Genomic DNA, 19,666 nt, shown 5'->3' on the forward strand with positions numbered 1-19,666 from the left:
TGATTATAATAATAATTATGGTGAGCCTTAATTACTACACTATATATTTTACTACTAATGCAAGAGGTGAGCTGAGTTGCAGCAGCCAGGTGCTGTTCCAGCATGCAAAATATATTAAAATGCTCAGTACATGCACTGGCATTGCATTTAGTACAAGAGATCGCATTCAATAAAGAAGTAAAATTCTGGGAGCATATATAGAGCATATTTTGTGGGTGACAGTATGTATTTTCTCCTTGTTGTTCTTGCTGTAGCACACAGTTTACTATTAACAATGTCAATAGCAACGCTGAACTAAGCCTCTTAGGCTTTTCTGGTGAGGTCATTTGTCAAAAGGGCACACTAACTAGTCACAACCTCTTTCTCATGAGTCAATACATTAGCACTGCACAATTATTTCTTTGCAATAAAACATCCTTTGTTCTCAGTCCATGAAATTCCCTTCTCAATATATCATTAGGAGCCCATTATAGAGCAGAGAGAAGCCCAGTGGCTTGTTTGTGGGGATACACAAATAGTAAAAGTCTATCGAATTAACAAATTATAACTGTAGACAATAATATACAAATATCTTGAATTAGACTTTAGTGGAGGCACATGGTAATCTGGGACTCGTGGTAAAAAGCAGATAAAATGCATCATTTTGTGCCATTCGAAGTCTGAATTGAGATTGCTGCTTGTGAAATCCTGTGCACCAGCTGCACAAATAAAGCAAAGAAAAAAAATTGTTTTGATTGGGAATGCTAATAACTGTAATTTTGACTCATTTTTGATCTTATTTTAACTGCAATAGGCTTTTTGCTGGATTGAATCTCTTCCCAGTGCTCTTCTGCCAGCCACTTTGGGTGCACTCTAAGATTTACAGAGCTACCTTTAGTATATGAATGAATGTTTCGATCAAACCCTTCCTCATCTTGGATGGTCCAAGTGTTGAAAAATTGCCAACGCACCCTGAGATTGTGCTTCAGACTGCACACGTTAGTGTGCGAAATTCAGCTAGTGGAGAATTTCAGCTTTTATCTAATAATAGCAAAACCTGCATTTCTTCCTTTAGGATGTAAAGATGAGTAATACTGTACTGTGTGAAATGTTAATAAAAGAATGTGACAGATTCAGGTTGGGATTTCCTTAGTCCTTTCTATCTTTCTACCTAACTAGAAAAAAGGGAACAGATTCTGACCTAGATTTTGTTCAGGCACACTGATTCTTGAATGTACAAATTCTGCCCTCTGCAAGGAGTAATAGCATTAGATAAAACAAAGGCCAATGCACTCCAGCATTTAAATCCTGCATTGACTTGGCATAACTCTTGAAATGCGCAATCACAATCTTGCATAATATACACATGTTGGTTGAACCAAAGGCTTTGTATAACCATAACACTTCCCCACCAAGATATATTTAGGACTATCCAGAACAGTGGTTCTCAACCTGTGGGTCAGGACCCCATTTGGGGTCGATCGACCATTTCGCGGGGGTCGCCAAGCAAGGCTGTCTACCATTTTTTTTGTCCGCCATTTTTCCCCCCTTTTCCGGCAGGTGCCTTACTTCCCTTGGGCTGGGCCAGCTGGTGGTCGGCCTGCTCCGTCTCTGCCGCTTGCCAGCTACGCCTCGGCCGGCGCAGGGGGCGGAACCACGCATGTGCGGCGCTCCCGGGCAGGGAAAGTCCTCGACTTACGACTGGTTGGGTAGTCCTCGACTTATGACCGATTTAGTCCTCGACTTACGACCGGTTTAGTCCTCGACTTACGACCGGTTGGGGTCGCGGCATTAAAAAGGTTGAGAACCACTGATCCAGACTATCCTGTCTGCTTTGCCTGTGGACAGTCCCAAATTCAATCCAAAGTACTTCCAAACAAGACTTAAAATAGTCATTTATGTGAAACTCTTGAGAGCTGCTAGTAGTTAATCAAGAGCCTTTGTCCACACAAACCAATAGCCAGCTTATTATAAGCCCGTTTCCTATAGTCTTGTGTTTGTTTTATTTTATAATAAGAGTTCTATTTTAAGAAATTCCACTGATGAAAACTCACATTGCTTATTAACAAAGCACTGTCCATTTATTTTTGTACATATTCTTATTTTAATACCATCAAAGAAAAGGCAAAGCATAAAAAGATAAGAAAAATTATTCTAACCTGATGGAACAATGGTCCCTATTTATTCAACTAGCCTATCACTTTTTTCCCTGGCCCATCCTAGTATCACTATCTCTGCAACTCTGCCCTAAACTGAGTCTCCCATTCTACATCCCTATTCTGCATTAAGGAATCTTGGCAATGCCTCCAGTCTTATTATTATGCATTTTGAGCACTATAAATAAAGCCTTCCCTGTCACTCTTCTCTGTTAAGCACTTTGATGTTAACAAGGGAAGGTTAAGAAGCAGGAGTCAAGGCTCTGCTTAATTGCATCATTCTTAGGATAGTTAGATGAAGTCAAGGACAATATTAGTATCATGGTAGTTATATGGTTGGAGTCACTTAATTGTGTTTTAAGCTACTTTGTTTCAATGAGAGACAAAGCCTTTTAATAAGGCTTTTGACAAAGCCTTAGCAAGACCACACTTGGAATACTTCATCCAGTTCTGGTTACCACAATATTAAAAAGATATTGAGACTCTGAAGAGTGTGCAAAGAAGAGCAACAAGAATGAGGGGACTGGAGACTAAAACATACGAATAATGGTTATAGGAATTGGGTATGTCTAATCTAATGAAAAGAAGGACTATGGAAGACATAACAGTGTTTCAATATTTGAGGGCATCCCACAAAGACAAGGGGCTCAAAATATTTTCCAAAGCACCAAAAGACAAGACGAGAAACAATGGATGGAAACTAACCAAGGACAGAAGCAACCCAGAACTAAGGAGAAATTTCCTGACAGTGAGAGCAATCAACCAATGGAACAACTGTGGATGCTCCATGACTGGAGGCTTTCAAAAGGAGACTGGACAATCATTTATGTGAAATGGTATAGGGTCTCCTGCTTGAGCAGGGGGTTGGACTAGAAAACCTCCAAGGTCCCTTCCAACTCTATTATTCTATGAGAAAGTTAAACATATATACAAGTACTACACTCAAACAAAAAGTTAATGTGTTGGAGGAGATTATACAGTTTTATGACAGCACATAATGAATCAATAACATAATAATCCAGTCATGTATCCCAGTTCTTGTACACGTATTTTAGTCAAACCCAACCCTGTACAGAAGAATAAGATTTTTCTATTATTATCTGTATTCCAGGTAATAACAGAAATTGCAATCTGTTGTGGCATCTGCATTCACAACTGCTGTTACGGCATAATGACTAGCAACTCCTTGGAGCTGTATTTGTTTTTCTTTTGGAGGGGAGCTATAAGAAATATTTTACATCTTACAGAACAGGACAGCAAAGGAAATTGGCTTACTGACCCCTCCAGCTCTGTGATTTTGCTGGGGCTCACATTTTTTGCAATCACAACCCACGAGAAACTTCACACTCAATTACACATCTCCCAATCCACTCCATTGATTTCTCTACAGCTGTGTTAAATATAGTGACAAGGGTGTAATTTTGTCCTTTTTACATTTTATTGAAAATGAATAGTAGAAAAGGATCAGTTCAAAGCAGTAAGAAAACTGTGGAAGGGTGAAGGGAAATGAAAAAGAATAAGATAGAACTAATATTTTTTTTATTTTAATGTAAACATCCTCAAATGTAATGTAGCTAGAAATGCCATTTCCTGTAATAAATATCTTCCAAAGTACACTTATTATGTAAATATTGACTTTACAACTTTATCTACATTACAAGTTATGACACAGTTTAATAAACATAAGCATAGTTTTTAATTTTAATTTACTTTTTTTTAAAAGTTCTCTAGATACAATTCTGAAAAAGAAGAACTGCTGTTGGGATTTCTTACATTCATTTTTATGAACTCTCTGAACATAGAGCTTGGATTAGCTAAATACTAATTGATAGCTGAAATACTTAAGGAAGTTAAAATTTGGGAATTCCAATCACACTGATCCAGTTTTCACTTTTAAACTAATGTTCAGATTTGATCCAGTATTCACAATTCATAATTTTTGTATGATTTGTTTTTAATTGCAGATTAATGGAAAATTGCAAATCATAGGGAAAAAGCCATTCTACCATGTTTTTTTTAAAAAAATTAAAAGTAAATCTATTGCATTACAGTATTGGCCATTCCCTTTCTAACTATAGAGGTCTGAAATCTAGTTTGCGGGGAAATTCTTACATCTAAAAAACTTTAACCATTTCTATATAATTTAAAATAATTTTATTTCCTATTATTTTATGAAATACTGGTGCTGTTGAGATAAATGCCTATTTCCATATGTTTGATGCCTCTGCTTGAAAATGCATCATCAGACACGTCTGGAGATAAGCAGAAAGAAGTTCCACGATGGAGCAGCCCGGACACCATAAAATATACCGTGCCTTGCCAAAACCTTGTATATCAAGAATTCCTCCTCACAATGGATCAAGTGACCTAGAAATCAGACCACCCAACCCTCGGGAAGGACACCGACTCAGGGTAGAATACCAGAAGGCTGCATATCGGTAGCCCATGACTTAAGGCTCATCACTTAGCATCCATTCAAATGTAGGACAGGCTCCCCCAAAGGGACTTATTAAAGTTTTTCTTGAAAGGTTTTGACAATGTCCAACCTCCCTGGGGTTGAGGCCGCTGTATTGCCGTGATTCTACTCCTACTTGTAAGGAGGGTATCTGGGGCTTAGGAGCTGTGATGTGGGTTATAACGTATATTTGTTTCCAATAGTCATATGTAATATCACAGTTTGGGGCGTTCATCAGTTTGGGGGATGGGTGTAATCAGAGCTTTTTTTGTCACAGAATGCCCAGAATGGAGTTCCGGCACCTTTTTTGGATGGAACCTTGTAGGGTAGGCAAGGCGGGTTGTATGACATGTGTGAGTTCCGGCACCTTTTTTTTTTTTATTACAAAAAAAGCACTGGGTGTAATCAACAACTAATGACACTCAATTCTACTATATAGAAGATAGAAGAGGCTGTGCATCTTTTGATGCCAAGACAGGATGTATAAGGGCCAGTACACTAAGATGGAAACCTGATTTATCAGAGATTCTCTGGTAGGCTTCCTAAATATAGGAATTGGGAAGTGTGCCTGCCTCCAAGGGGTTACACTCACTCAGAAATAATAATTTAGTGTGGCTTTTAGATATTTCTACATTCATTTAGGCAGATAAAATAAAATGTCAGGTATCGCTACCTAAGTTAAAAAAAAGCACTAATCAAGCCAGCAATTTTACCACAGAATGAAGTAACTCTTTATATTTCATTAAGTTTTTAATGCATTTCCCTTAAGTCCCCTTAATAACACCTACTAATCATATAGCTCCAAGCACCAAGGCTGGGAGACTGGTCCTCACCTCATTACATGAATACATTCAGGTTCCTTGGTGAAGCTGTAAGCATAACCACTGGAAGTTGTGCCAAAGTCAATAGCCACCACAACAAGAAATGTCTGTTCCTCGGCATCATTTGCATCCGAGTCCTTCTGTCCAAGGAACAGAAATGGGACAGTTCAAGGAGTTGTTGTAAACATTACTGGGTCTGTTTGATACCCATTTGATACAATTCAGGAGCTGAAGACTGAAATGATTTGCCAACAAAGCTAACTTTTTAAACAATAACGTTGTAATGTTTCTGAAATAATAATTATGTGCCATCAAATCATCTTTGACTCCTAGCAACCACATAGATTTTCATGGCGATGATGATGATGTCCAACACATTTATAAAATATTAGGTTGGAGAAAGCTAATACACGTAGTCCTCAATTTACTATCACAACTGAGCCCAAAATTTATGTTGTAAAGTGAGATGTTTATTAAGTGAATTTTTCCATTTTACGACCTTTCTTGCCACAGTTGTTAAGTGGATTCACTGTTAAGTGAATCTGGCTTCCCCATTGACATTGCTTGTGAGAAGGTTGCAGAAGGTGATCACATGACCCCAAGACACTGCAACTGTCATAAAGATGAGTCAGCCAAGCAGCTGAATTTTGATCACATGACCACAAGAATGCCACAATGGACATTAATTGTGAACAACGGTCATAAGTCACATTTTTCAGTGCCGTTGCAACTTCAAACGATCACGAAATGAACTCTTTTTAAATCAAGGATTAAGTCGAGGACTACCTGTATAGATTGTATGACTTACCGCAATGTGGGAAGGAGACAACGGTGTGATTCCTGGATCTCCTAAACTTCTTGCTGGAGATGCATAGGCAGATGTTGAAACTGCATCTGAAAGAAAATGGGAGCCAACTCTGAATGAACTCGGCATCTTTCAAAGATGAAGAATGCTCCAAAAGGGCATTCAATTCACATTGCCAAGTTGGTTCAGAGCCAGAAAATAACCAAAGCAATAGGCATAACAATCTTCTGCATTACCAATTTCAGTCATTAATACCATGGCCATTAATACCATTCTTCTAATCATGAATACACTGGACTATTCATTTTGACTAGGCCCCTAAGGGTAGATATGGTATGATTTTTTTTTCTCCATTCCATTTATTTTTCTTCAGGAGTCTGGGTTAAATTCTGGATCTTATGACTAATTATCTTCAGGCAGAAATAAAGCTTATTAATATTGGCTAATGCGGCAACATAAAATTTGAATAAAACAAATCAAACAGAATGTAAAAGGATGCAGAGCAAATGGATTGTCCTGTTACCTCAAAGCGCAGGAAGCATATGACAATGATTCAAATCATGTCAGGCAATTGTCAACAGAGAAGCAGTGTTTCCTTGAGGCTTCCTATTGTGCATCTTGACTAAGGAATTAGGAAAAATATCTTGTTCCATAATTGCCATTATGCTAGAAGCAGGGTGCCCATTTTTTCTTCAGCTTACAATGGCAGCCTCTCCTTCAAGCATTTGCTTTTATTTAGTGAAGCATGAGCTGAGAAAATCAAGATATATTTCTTGTGTCATTATTATTTTCTAGAGATACGTATGTAGATTGGCTCTGATTTTTGAATGATCCAACAGAAAATTAATTCAATTTTCCACTATTTCACAGGCATCTGATAACATTCAGCAATTTAATTTTCTAATTCCGTTTGGAAATGTGATTTAATTTCAATATTTGATTGCATCAGCTTCAAACTAAGTCTCCAAATAAAGTTTTACGCATTTGCATTATTTTCACTTGAAATAGAAGAAACTGATTTAAGCTTGTTTGAATAGAATGTATTCTATCTTAGTTCATTCTAGCAAATATAGCAAGTTTCCTCTGAGTTTCCATGGCTACCACAATGAATCACACATCCTATAATCACAACAGTGGGGTGGGGGGCTATTTAGTGAAATGCCATGTAAAGTAGTTGCATTCAAGAAATAAGCTTGCATAACAGCAATTATGAGCTTCCGTCTGTTTTGGTCTCTAGGTATCAGCCATCTGTATAGCAAAATATGAAACCCAAATTAAGTTTGGTTCACTTAGAGTTTTCTGAAATGCCACGAAGACAAAAACACATTTTTCTTTTGCATAAGAGCTCTTGGCTTCTATTTATTTTTATAGCATTTTTCATTTAAAAAGCTTTACGGTGCTTCTCTTGTTGCTCTTTAATGACTTAGTTCTTCAATGTGAGATGCGTATGCATTTGTTTCCCCAGATCCTTTCAACTCAAATGAACAAAACTTTCTCAACTTCACCGATTTCGGTGAAACCCTTTTGTAATAAGAATTCTTATAATGACAGTCCAAAACCAAAATGCTCTATAAAAATAAAGGTAAAGGAGTCCATGTGAATTTTACTCCAACTATAGGGGCGGTGCTCATCTCCATTTCAAGGCCATCATTGACCCAGCGCTGTCCAAAGACATTTCCACTTCATATGGCTAGCATGACATCAGGGAGTGCTATTATCTACTACCAAAGTAGTACCTATTTATCTACTCGCATTTGCATGCTTTCAAACTGCTAGGTTGGCAGGCTCTGGGGCAATTACGGGAGTTCATCCCGTCATGTGGCACTCAGATCTTGAACCTGGGCTGCCGGCTTTCCAGCCAACAAGCCTAGCATCTTAGCCACTGAGCCAGACTGCCAAAAATGCTTTATACACAAAGAGAAACAAATCCCATTGAACAAACTGGAATAATTCTGTTTCATGTAACAATGATGCCTTGGTTCTCATTATTGATACCAAGAGTGGGTTTTATTTCCTGGATGGATGAAGATTTGGGAAATTATTCAACCAGAAGTGAAAGTTTAAATATCTTCATGCTATACAAGGTGGCCCCACTGTAGACTGAGACACCCATGCACACACACACATATACACCGTCACCCACAGAGCCTATTTGGTGTTGTGGTTAAGTCATCAGGCTAGAAACTGGGAGACCATGAATTGTGGTCCTGCTTTAGGCACAAAGTTATCTGAGTGACCTTGGACCAGTCACTTTCTTTCAGCTCTAGAAGGAGACAATGACAAAACACTTTTGAAAAACCTTGCCAAGAATACTGCATAGATTTGCTCAGGCAGTTTCTTAAAATTGGATACAACTGAACAGAAGAATTAATATTCAATCATGAGTTGCATATAAAAAAATAATAAAGCCAGGATATAAAATAATAAATAAATGCAAGTATTGTTTCCATGATAACTAATAGTTTTTTAGTCCATGATTGACTAAAGATTAGATGGTTGTGTTGCAGTTTCATTAAGAAACAAAAGTACATGTCTTTTCAGAAAGACGTTCTGTACCACTCAGTGGTAGATACTCCATATATCCCCCTTACATATTATTACACTGTAGTAAGTGAAGTGCTTGCTTGTAATTACCTACAATGTATGAAACTGAAAATGCCAATTATGATTTACTAAACAAGCCATAGCTAGAGCCATGACTTAGCACAATATATGAATACAGCCTCCAAGACAACTATGAGATTATGCCCAGTGATCTGAGAACGATAACTTTTGAATATGAGTAAAATATCCTGATTGAATGTTCTGCCCCATAACAATAATAAAAATCAATTAACAACTGTTAGCTTCCAGATCTGAATTATCCATTCCCTTCACAATCTTCTTGCTTGTTTCTTAAAGTTAACTCAAGTTGGCTAATAGGACCCATAGGGGTTTTTTCATTTCATTTTTTCATTTCATTTCATTTCATGATTTGATAGGCAATTGCAGCTTAAAATGTTCTTAGCTTTTCATCTTACCTTTCCTCCAAATATTACAGCAATACATCTATTGTTGAAATTACTGCATCATGGACAATGATGAAAGCTATTCGTCTGAGACTGTTTCTTAATATAGCAAAATGTGTCTGGTATTTGAAGAACTTAACACTACGAGCACCAAACACAATATTATTTTATCCAGGCTAAAGATACATGATCACAAACTCAGATTTAAGGATGTCCACAGAACAAGCTACAGCTGAGATGTGTGTGTGTGTGGGGGGGGGGGGGACAGCATGGAAAATTTAAAGACACATCCTAATACATATTTTCCTGGGAGTAGCCACCACTGACCACTACAAGGCTTTCTTCAGAGAAAACACATCTTAGAGGAAACTGCAAATGTTTTGTTTCTTAAAGAAACAGGAACTTGACTAAGGAAAATCTTTAATGAATTAATTAAGCACAGTCAATATAATTCCTCTCATATTTCATAATCTCTGCTTGGTCCTACTGCATACTAGGATTGTATAGCAAGTTTTAAGATTTGGGGGAATCTTACAAAGAAGCCCTGCTCAAAATAAAAAAGCTTATTAAAACCAGCTATATATGTTTATTTGTTTGGTATAAAACATAATCATTTTGTTGCTGAACCCTGTTGCCCATGAGGCCAGCTGCAGCTGGAATAGATGCTTCCCAGCTCCTCAAAGACCACCTACAAGTATTATGTATCCCCAGAATGATCACACCATTTTTTAATGTGCCTGCTAAGAAATGTAACAGATTCTCCAGTGGTGGGATTCAGCCAGTTCTCACCAGTTCGGCAGAACCGGTAGCTAAATTTTTTGTTGCCCAGGCCCAGAATGGACTTTCGGAAGCGGTATCCACACAGAGAACTGGTTGTTCACATATTTGAATCCCACCACTGAGATTCTCCCTAATAGCTTATCATCATCATCCCATACAACTGCCCCACCATGCATAGGGTACTATTCAACCTGATGCAGTGGGGAGGCAGTGGGAGCTCCCCCAGTGCTATGCCCTTCAGATGTGAGATTGTAAATCCCTGTTGGCCATGAAGGCTGGAGGTGTGGAGTCCAACTCACAAAAGGCTGGGTTTTTCAGAGATCAGCTCTGCTGTCTATAAAGGCTTATGCTGAAAAGCCTGCAGTGCTGAGGGAGCCTAGAACCATCAACGTAATTTATGGCCAATTTTTGCTGCAACATCTTACTGCTCTCATCTCAAGCAGTTTTGTCTTTGTAACAAATTTTATTACAACAGATTTTATCTTATTAATACACAACATGATGTTTATGGTATCCAATACAGTATTTTACATATTAAAAATCTGCAGTGTTCACAATGACACACAGAAGTCACAATCTCTTCATATAAAAAATTAGGAATTCAACTGAGTTATGTATTTAAGCACTACTGGTAATATACCGTACCTAAATACTTGGGATTTATTTTAACATCAATTTATGCCAGTTGCCTACTTATATAAAATATACCACACTAATTATATGACAACTAAAGAACTTTGCTTTTCAATTTTTCCTTCCCCCCCCCCCAAATTCTATCTCTATCATACTTTAAACATTTACCACCAAAAGGAGATTGTAAGTCATTATTTGAAGGGGGGGGAAAGCTATTGTTCATTTTTTTTTAAAAAATGGAGATGCTATTTTACAATATACATTCACACTACTAGTGTGCAAAATGCAACAATTTAAAGTATTTATTTCACTTTTCCTGATATCCTTTACCCCCCCCCCCCTTTCTCTGGTCTCTGATTCAGATAATCTATATGTAATGCATCATTCAGCTGCAGACTACAGAGAAGCAGTTCTTAAATTATATTTTTTTCTTCTATTATCAACTCCATGCAGAACTGAGCTACCCTTGACAGTAGGATTCAAGTTTGCATGTCATTCCCAACGTGAAGGAAGTTGCACAGCTAGGCAGTTCTGAAGAACTGGCACATTTTACTAACCGACCTGACAAGCAACGTGCGGACAGCCACACCCCATGCCACACCCATGGCTGACTTGCACTTCACAGAACAAAGTATTACAGAAAATGACCCACGATTGGCAGAGCCCCCTCCCATTCTGCATACACAAGTAACTGCTGAGTAAGGCTCAGTTTGTCCTATTCCCCCCCCCCAGAATGTTCTTTTTTTCCTTCAAACTATTGCTTTTGATGGGAGAGGGGAGAACTACCCTAATTTGCACCTGCCCTGCCCCTACTTTATTAAGGGCCACGAAAATAAAGGTCGAAGGCCCCAGGAATGCAAGCTGCAGCTACTCCCCTTAAAAACTGCAGAGATCAGGCAAGACTGCCAAGGTTGTCCTATGCGACACGTTAAATTGGACCAATCACAACTGGGAAAGCAGGGAAGAGGGACAGAAAGAACTGGCCAATAGTTTCCCCCTTCTCCCCCCCTGCGAAATGTAAAGAACTGGGAGAGTTTTCTTTCTCCGTTTCTCCACTGTGATTTTAAAAGAGGAGCCTCCGCTCCTCAGCCTCCGCTCTCTCTGTGCACAGTGAGTTACAATGCCCTTTCTCCCCTTTGGGAGGGAAACGTTTACGCCTCCTCGGCCGGCCCCTGCTTGTCACCGGTTCCGGGAAGCGCTGCATTGCCAGCCGCCGCGGCGGGTGATCCGCACCCCGCCCAGCCGCAGAGCAGATGCAGAGCCCTGGAACACCCCCGGCTCAGCCTCGCCGGAGAGACGCGCCACCGCGGGGCTGGAGGAGGAGGAGAGGAGGAGGACGAGGAGGGGGGGGCGGCAGCAGCTCGGATTCCTCCGCATTGTTTTTCCACCTGGATCCTATCGCCGGCCATTTCACCTCCCGATCTGCTGCAATCGCCCACCCGGCCCTCGGGGACCACGTGACGGCTGGGCAGCCACCTCGGTCGAAGGAGAGGGCCGCTTCGGCATCAACTCCCGGGCCCGAAGCTTGCAAACAACGGGGAAAGGGGGACGCAGCGCTAGGCGTTGTTTTCTTAAAAATAAAATAAAAATAAAAATAAAAAAAAAGCGGGGAGGGAAGTCCCCACGCTTGGACATCCTCTATTGTCTCTTGTACAAATTCTGCGCACCCCGCAACTAAAGGGGGGGAGGAGGCCCAAACACGCGTCGAGTCACCAGCCTTTCGAACCTCTCTGGAAATCAAATCAGACCTGCCGATAAATGGAACCTCCTTCCCTTCCTTAGCCGCCCCCCCCCCCGCCTTCCCCAAGATGCTTATAGTGGAAGTCTTTCTCCGCTCAGGGGCAAAGTTTACGCTCAGAAAAGGGCCAAACCTCACGGCCTCCCTTTGTCCCAAACCAGCACTAAGGCAATTTCTCTCCACGCACACACACGCGCTTCAACTGGATTACACATGCAAACGCTACACGTGCTCGTCTTATTTCGCTCCAGGGCCCGCACAATATATTTCAGCAAATCGGTTTCCACGTCTAGCGACCGCATTCGCGAATAACTCGGGATCACTATTAACTGCAGTTCGCTGCGGCTTTAGCGTCCTCGGTGGATTCGGCCTGTTTAGTTCTGGGTTCAAGCGCCTTGCGCAAACCCAGAACATTTACAAGTCGGACCAAATGTTTCGCGTCCGCTGAGCCCGTCCGTGGGCAGAAGTCGGTGCACGCGAGCGCTTCGCGCTATGAACCACGCGTGGAGATCGTTAGTATCTTTTGAAGCCCGGGGCCAGGCGTCTCTTTCTAATTTGCCTTTTTTTTTGCAGAAGTAACACTGACGCCAACTATGTTTCTCCACACGGGGTGCCTTATTCAATACTACTCACCTTGCAAGATTAATATACCGCTAATATGCGCAATAAGCGCCCAATAAGCTTCAGCGTTCTAGCGGAGGGCTTGCCTTCCGACGCTGACAGCCTGCAAGATGTAACCTGGGAGCCGACCGGCTCCTGCCCCCACTTCACCCCAATGCATCTTCTTGCATTGCTTCGCGTAGCGATTCTTCCTGATGGCAAAGCCTCCCTCCCTTCCAAACCACGCAAGGTCTTCCCGTCCCTGCCCGCGGGATCCCTCAAACCCATTTTACCTGCTGCGATGCCTTCGGTCCCCGCCATGTCTGAAGGCGTCTACTGCGCCCTCCGCGCTCTACTTCAATTACGCGAGGCGAGATCAGCAGGGAAAGAGGGAGGGGGGGGGCAAACCCACGAGCGCGCCTCTCACTCAGCAGTCTGAGCCATTTGGCAGGAGGCGATTCTGCTGCAATCGCTGCCTTCCCAGATCTCTGCGGATGAGGAGCCCAGGCAAGCTTCCCCCCCCTCACCCACCCCGATCCGCTTTTCCGTCTCTTCTCCACCCACGCCTGGCCGTGCAAGACAGCCAAAGGGAAAGGTTAGCGTTTGACCCTTCTGTTAGCTAGCTAGCCAGCCTCTCTCTCTCTCCGCTGCTGCAAGGCTCTGGATGCTCCAAGTTCTGCAGCGCCCCTCCCCTTTGAAGCGAGAGACTGGCCTGCCTCCCACCCCCTTTTCACTCAACCTGGGAGGGAACCGAAGATGCCTTTGACAAAAGAAGGTTTTTGGCAAGGAGCCTTACAAGTAATAGCGCGGACGTTAGGATCAGCACACACCACGTTGCCTTATTCGACATTCCTCCCATCCCCAGTATTGTCCTGGGGAAATGGTGCTTTAACCACAGCTGCATAAAATAACGGTCCAAATTTACATGTGGTGCATCTGTTCCCTTAAGAGAACACAGAAAACACTCAAGCCATAAATAAACAAGCTCTCCTAGGGCCCTTTCTGAAGATCGCCCAAGAGGTTGCAAATGGATTTGAGCCACTGCAGAAGACAGCTCCGACAGAGGCACAGTGACAATAGCTAAAAGCTTTGTATGAACCTGAGTGACATTGGGATATTGAGGGGAAGGGACAGTGCCACATAGGCTTTGGCGACTCCTTACGCACCAATGTGTGAATGGCTGTATATTTTACCAGTTCCAAGGAACTGCAGGGTTGGGCAAATTAAAAACAAATCCTAAAATCTGCTCATTATTAATTGCATTACAAATATTTGGGCAGCCAGCAGAGCAAACCATAAGAGCGAAATTCTAATTTTGTTCTGAATTATTTAAAAGCTAATATCTCTCCTGGTGGACATATCATGATTGCACAATGGCACATCAGTATTTTTCCTCCTTTTACTTCACGTATATTAATATATAGTAGAAAATCCAAATGTATTGCTTAAAAAGATTAATAATAATGATGATGATGATGATGATAATAATAGTAATAAAGTTGGAAGGGACCTTGGAGGTCATCTAGTCCAACCCCCTGCTCAGGCAGGAAACCCTATACCATGGGTGTCAAACTCAATTTCATTGAGGGGGGCATCAGCATTGCGGTTATCCTCTGGGGGGGGTAGGTGTGGCCAGGGGGGGCACGGCCTACTGGGTGGGCATGGCCAGCTCTACATCATTCGCGTCAAGGGTGCCTGTGGGGGCCTGGGCAGGAGTGGGACAGATCTGAGGGTCCCTGGCAGAAGAGGGTGGGACCAGGGCAAATGCCAAGGCATGGTCCACTGGAGGAGCCTCACTGTTCCTCTCAGGCCATGCGAGGGGGGGCTGGATGGTGCCACAGGCTTCCCAGAGCCCTGGGCAGCAGAGGTCAAACGCCCAGCCCTCCCTCAAGCACCCACGGCACCAAGCCCATCCCCACTACCCCAAGGGGGTGCCCAGCTGCACTTACCTCCTCCTCAAGGCTGCTGCTCAAGGCTGCTGCTGCTGTGCTTGCTCTCCTTAGCCAGGTTGCTCATGATGGGTACGAGGGCAAAGTCAGAGGGAGGCCAATTCCCTCTCCATGGGAGAAAACCTGGCTTTGTATCCAAAGCTTCCTTAGCAATAGGATGGGAGACTCCCAGGATAGGCCAGGAGGAGAGGGCAAGGGGATGGTGAAAGGGCAGCAGGGCAGGACTAAGGCAGGACTTCCCTCAGACCCTCCCTCTCCTCCTCCCTCCCTCCCTTCCTTCCTACCTACCTACCTACCTACCTACCTACAGAGTGGTGGGAAAATATTTGAGATGAGGGAGAAAAACAGGCAAGAAACGCAGCAGGCTGGGGTTGGACGGCATTGCGCAGGTAACGTCGACTCTCACGTTGCTCATGGCATCCCCTCCCCCAAAGCCCACCAAGCCAGATATATGAAGTAGGTGAGGGCCATGTGCTGGCCACTTCCAGGCGATGGTGCATTTCTTCATTCCTCACAAAGGGTGGCACCTCCCCAGCTGCGTTTCTTGCCTGTTTTTCTCCCTCCCTCAAATATTTTCCCACCACTCTGTTCTTAGGAAGGAAGGAAGGAAGGAAGGAAGGAAGGAGAGGGTCTGAGGGAAGTCCACAAAAAAAATAGAATAGATGGCCTTGTGGAGCTAAGACTGAATGCGTTTCAGCATAGATGGCCACCACAAAATTGTACATTGGCTCCCGGGCGGCCTGGGCCGGGGCCAAGGCAGTGGGGGCCATTCCCTCACTATTTCCAGGATGGCTTCGTGGGCCACATGAAATCACGTCGTGGGCCGCATCCGGCCCCCAGGCCTTGTGTTTGACATGTCTGCCCTATACCATTTTGGACAAATGGCTGTCCAGTCTCTTCTTAAAAACGTCCAGTGTTGGAGAATTCACTGCTTCTGGAGGCAGGTTGTTCCACTGGTTAATTGTTCTAACTGTCCGGAAGTTTCTCCTTAGTTCTAGATTGCTTCTCTCCTTGATTAGTTTCCATCCGTTGCTTCTTGTCCTGCCTTCAGGATATAGTCTATTTCACTATGCCCTTTAAAGAAATGTATCGAATGAAGACATGTTAGTCTTCAGCCTAGTTCCAAAAATGTCTAGGGACCCCTGCCTTCCCCATAACTTGCCGAATCAAGAGAGAAATAAGAAGGTATCAGAAAGAGAAAAAAGTGTAGCTCAGTCTGCCAAAGGAAAAAGTCCTGAGAAAAAGTAAATATTTGTGCCTTCAAGTCAGTTTTGGACTCATGACAACTGCCTGGGCAGGTGCCTGCAATTTTCTTGGCTAAGTGTTTCAAATATGGTTTTGCCATTGCTTCCTTCCTAGGACTGAGAGAATGGTAACTGTCCCAAGATCACCCAGCTAGCTTTGAACCTAGCGAGACTAGAATTCATAGTCTCCCAGTTTTAGCCTGATGTTTTAACCACTACACCAAACGGTCTTTAATATCTGTACCCACTTTTATTCTGGTCCAACTAACTGTTCACATTTGAAGTGGGGAAACTATGAGGGTATTACCCCCCCTATTTTTTTTTTCTGCTTCTTCTACATCTTAACTTGTCTTAAATAAAATAAAATCAGCTTCCTTTGATCTGGGGAGTTTCTCCCTCCCAACTTCTAGGTTGGTTCAAATTCACCATTACTTGAGTCTCTTCTAAGCAGTGTGCCCAGTGTACACACCTGCAATTACACACCTGCACCCTGCAAATTACTCTTATAGAAATTTCAGTAGGACACAGAGTGCCCAATCTTGATATAAATAGAAGTCTTATGTTCTGACCTATGACTGCTGTAGGGAAAAATGAGATACAGGAAAGAGGGATAAGTATATTTAGAGATATTACAGCTTACGGAAATAGGGAAAAAAATGTCTGTTTATTGAAACTAAAGCCATCTGACTCCAAAAAGAGTTTATGAGGCTTACAGTTTTTAAAAGAATACATACTTTTAAAAAAATGGAACATGACCATCCAGACAAATCTGAATCATACCCACAATAAATCACTGGGGGGGGGGTCCACAAACTAGAACACAACCTGGTCTTCAGAGACATGCCAACCATTTGAAGGGTAGGAGCCATAGATATTCCTAGAGGAAAGCTGTTATAGCATAAAGGTGCCATGACAGAGAAGAGTGCAAGTACTTTATTCTGCAGAATGACAACATCTAACTGAAGGGGCAAGCAAACACTACTGGATACCTTTGTACTTGTCTTTGTTGTAATTGAGATGCCTCAAATGTAATCTATTTTATCCATAAGGGTGTGATGAAAGCTTTACTGTGGACACTGAAGTTTCTAAATCGTAATGGGAAGTTGGAAAAATATGAATAACCATTATCATACTGAATTGGATTATTGGATTAAAATCTGGATCCCCATAACAAGCTTTCTAATGAATTGTCCCACCTTCCCATAGTTTCTTCTAAAAGGTTCGCCATCACTGCTCTAAGGTGAGCATCCTTAGAGCAGTGATGGCGAACCTTTTAGAGACCGAGTGCCCAAACTGCAACCCAAATGCATTGTCGGGTGCCGGGTGGGCGTGGCTGCAGTGGTAACGGCAGACTGGGTGGAACTAAAAAGTTCAATCAATCAATTCCAACTTTGCAAGATCTTTCCCCCCCCCCGCGAGAAGTTGAAATTGACTGGTTGATTGAACTTTTTTTTTTTGTACAGGCGGCGGAGGCCTAAAGCGAAAAGGTTTTATAAAACCCAGCTGAAGGCCTAGGACTGGGGTGACAGTGCGCATGCCCACAGAGAGGGCTCTGAGTGCCGCCTCTGGCACCCGTGCCACAGGTTTGCCACCACTGCCTTAGAGCTATACATTTTCCAGCATATTAATTGCACACAATTCAATTCTACATTGATAAATGTTTATGTTCACATTGTGATCAATACTGCAAACTCAGTTGGCTGGCTTGACATAGAACGTACTGTACTTTCATGAAACATCAGCATAAATTCTGACACTAGCTTTTCTTCCTCTGACCTACAATCAGACCATAGAATAACCGCAGTGCAAGTACTTCACATGTGTTTGTAGCTGTTTTTTGTAGCTGTTTAGTAGAGAAGATATATATTTAGTCAATGGATGTTTATTCACATTTATGCATCAGAAAATGGCCCTAAATTCTGACAGGAGACAACTTTTCTAATGGACAAACCAATTCACCGAGCAATAGAATATATTTGTTGGAAGCTAATTATTATTTTTATATAACAAAAGAAAAATATTTTTTTACATTCTTATATTAATGGTCAACAGTAGGGGACTAAGTTGCTCATATTGTCTACTCAAAGGAAGCCAAATTGTAAGAAAATTTAGCCAAATTGTAAGAAAACAGCTTCCTTGGCTGTTTGGAGAGAGGTGAACAGTCTGCAAATACTCCAAGATTCTTTACTAGTGCTTCAGATGTTCTGTTTTCCAGAAGTGAACCCTGGCATTTCAAAAAAGGCCCTCTGTCAAATAAAGTTCTGGGAACCACTGCAGCACAAAAAACTGAAGAGAGAGATTTATGGGGCAGGAGGCCAAATGGAGAAATGGTTCAATCCTTACAAAACAAAACAAAACAAAACATCTCTGTATTGAACACAAGTTCAGCACTTAAATTAGGCATCAGCTGCTCTGGTGATGAGATCCTCCTATTCGCTATTATGCAAGAAATTCCCAGGGAGATAAGAACAGCCACGCTACAGAGCTGCAGGTCTGATCTTTCACCCTTGCTGCCATGTAGTAAGGAGTAACATCTGGTAGTTTCCAGTCTGCTATAATTATATATTTAGAATCTGACAGCAAATGCATAGGAAACAGGAAACGGGACAATTTTTCACTCTGTGTTCTAGTATTTTAACAGCTGAAACTTCTAGATATTCCTTCTTCTGTACTATTCTTTTGTCATTGAATGTTAAAATGATATAGTTTGGAAATGCCAACAATATGCATAACAGGAAGTAGAAGCATTTTTCCTATTTCCCTCCTCCTCTTTTAAATCACTCAAAATATCCATGTAAACATGGAACTTGGAGATAAAAAGCATCTTTCTGAATATCAGTCGTATAATGAAACCAATGTCTTCCAAGTCAAGTTGCCTAAGTTACAGGCCTGACTGTAGGTGTTTTGTATAATGCAGGAACACAGCTGGATATGTCACTAGTGAATATAAAAATAAAACATTTCTAGGAAGCTTAGCAGCAAGGTTTTTTTTTTCTTTAATGGTTTCAGCATTTGACAGTGATCCTACCCAACTCAGGAGGTTCAGGATATTAACCCAATTCTCTTGTGTAAAATTGCAATATGCTGACAAAGTAGAGTGATAAATGTAACAACATGGTTATAATGGCAAAATTTTAGTTGGTCATACAGTCCAACTGTGTTTAGACTGGTTTTGGCATTTTTATCCACCTATTAAGAGGGATATGCAGATATTGTTTAATAATATTAAAGGTATCAATTACATATTATTATGGTTGCCAGATGTTTAGACTGGATTTGTCTTTTTTAGTCACCTACTGAGTCTTTCCCAAGGAACTGGAATAGGCAAATGTTGTTTGATGGTGTTAAAGCTATGGTCTCAGGATGTAAGCTGTTCCAAGTAAAGCTGCCTTTTACAATTGACTAGTAAGTGATTTTGCAAATGCTGATGGTATTCAAGTGGTCCTCCATATGTTTTGGTGTTGCAGCCAAGGTGTCTATTACTACTCTGCTCTGCTC

This window comes from Protobothrops mucrosquamatus, unplaced genomic scaffold (genome assembly GCF_001527695.2).
Source record: "Protobothrops mucrosquamatus isolate PMUCROS unplaced genomic scaffold, P.Mucros_1.0 scaffold326, whole genome shotgun sequence".
NCBI classification, from domain to species: domain Eukaryota; kingdom Metazoa; phylum Chordata; class Lepidosauria; order Squamata; family Viperidae; genus Protobothrops; species Protobothrops mucrosquamatus.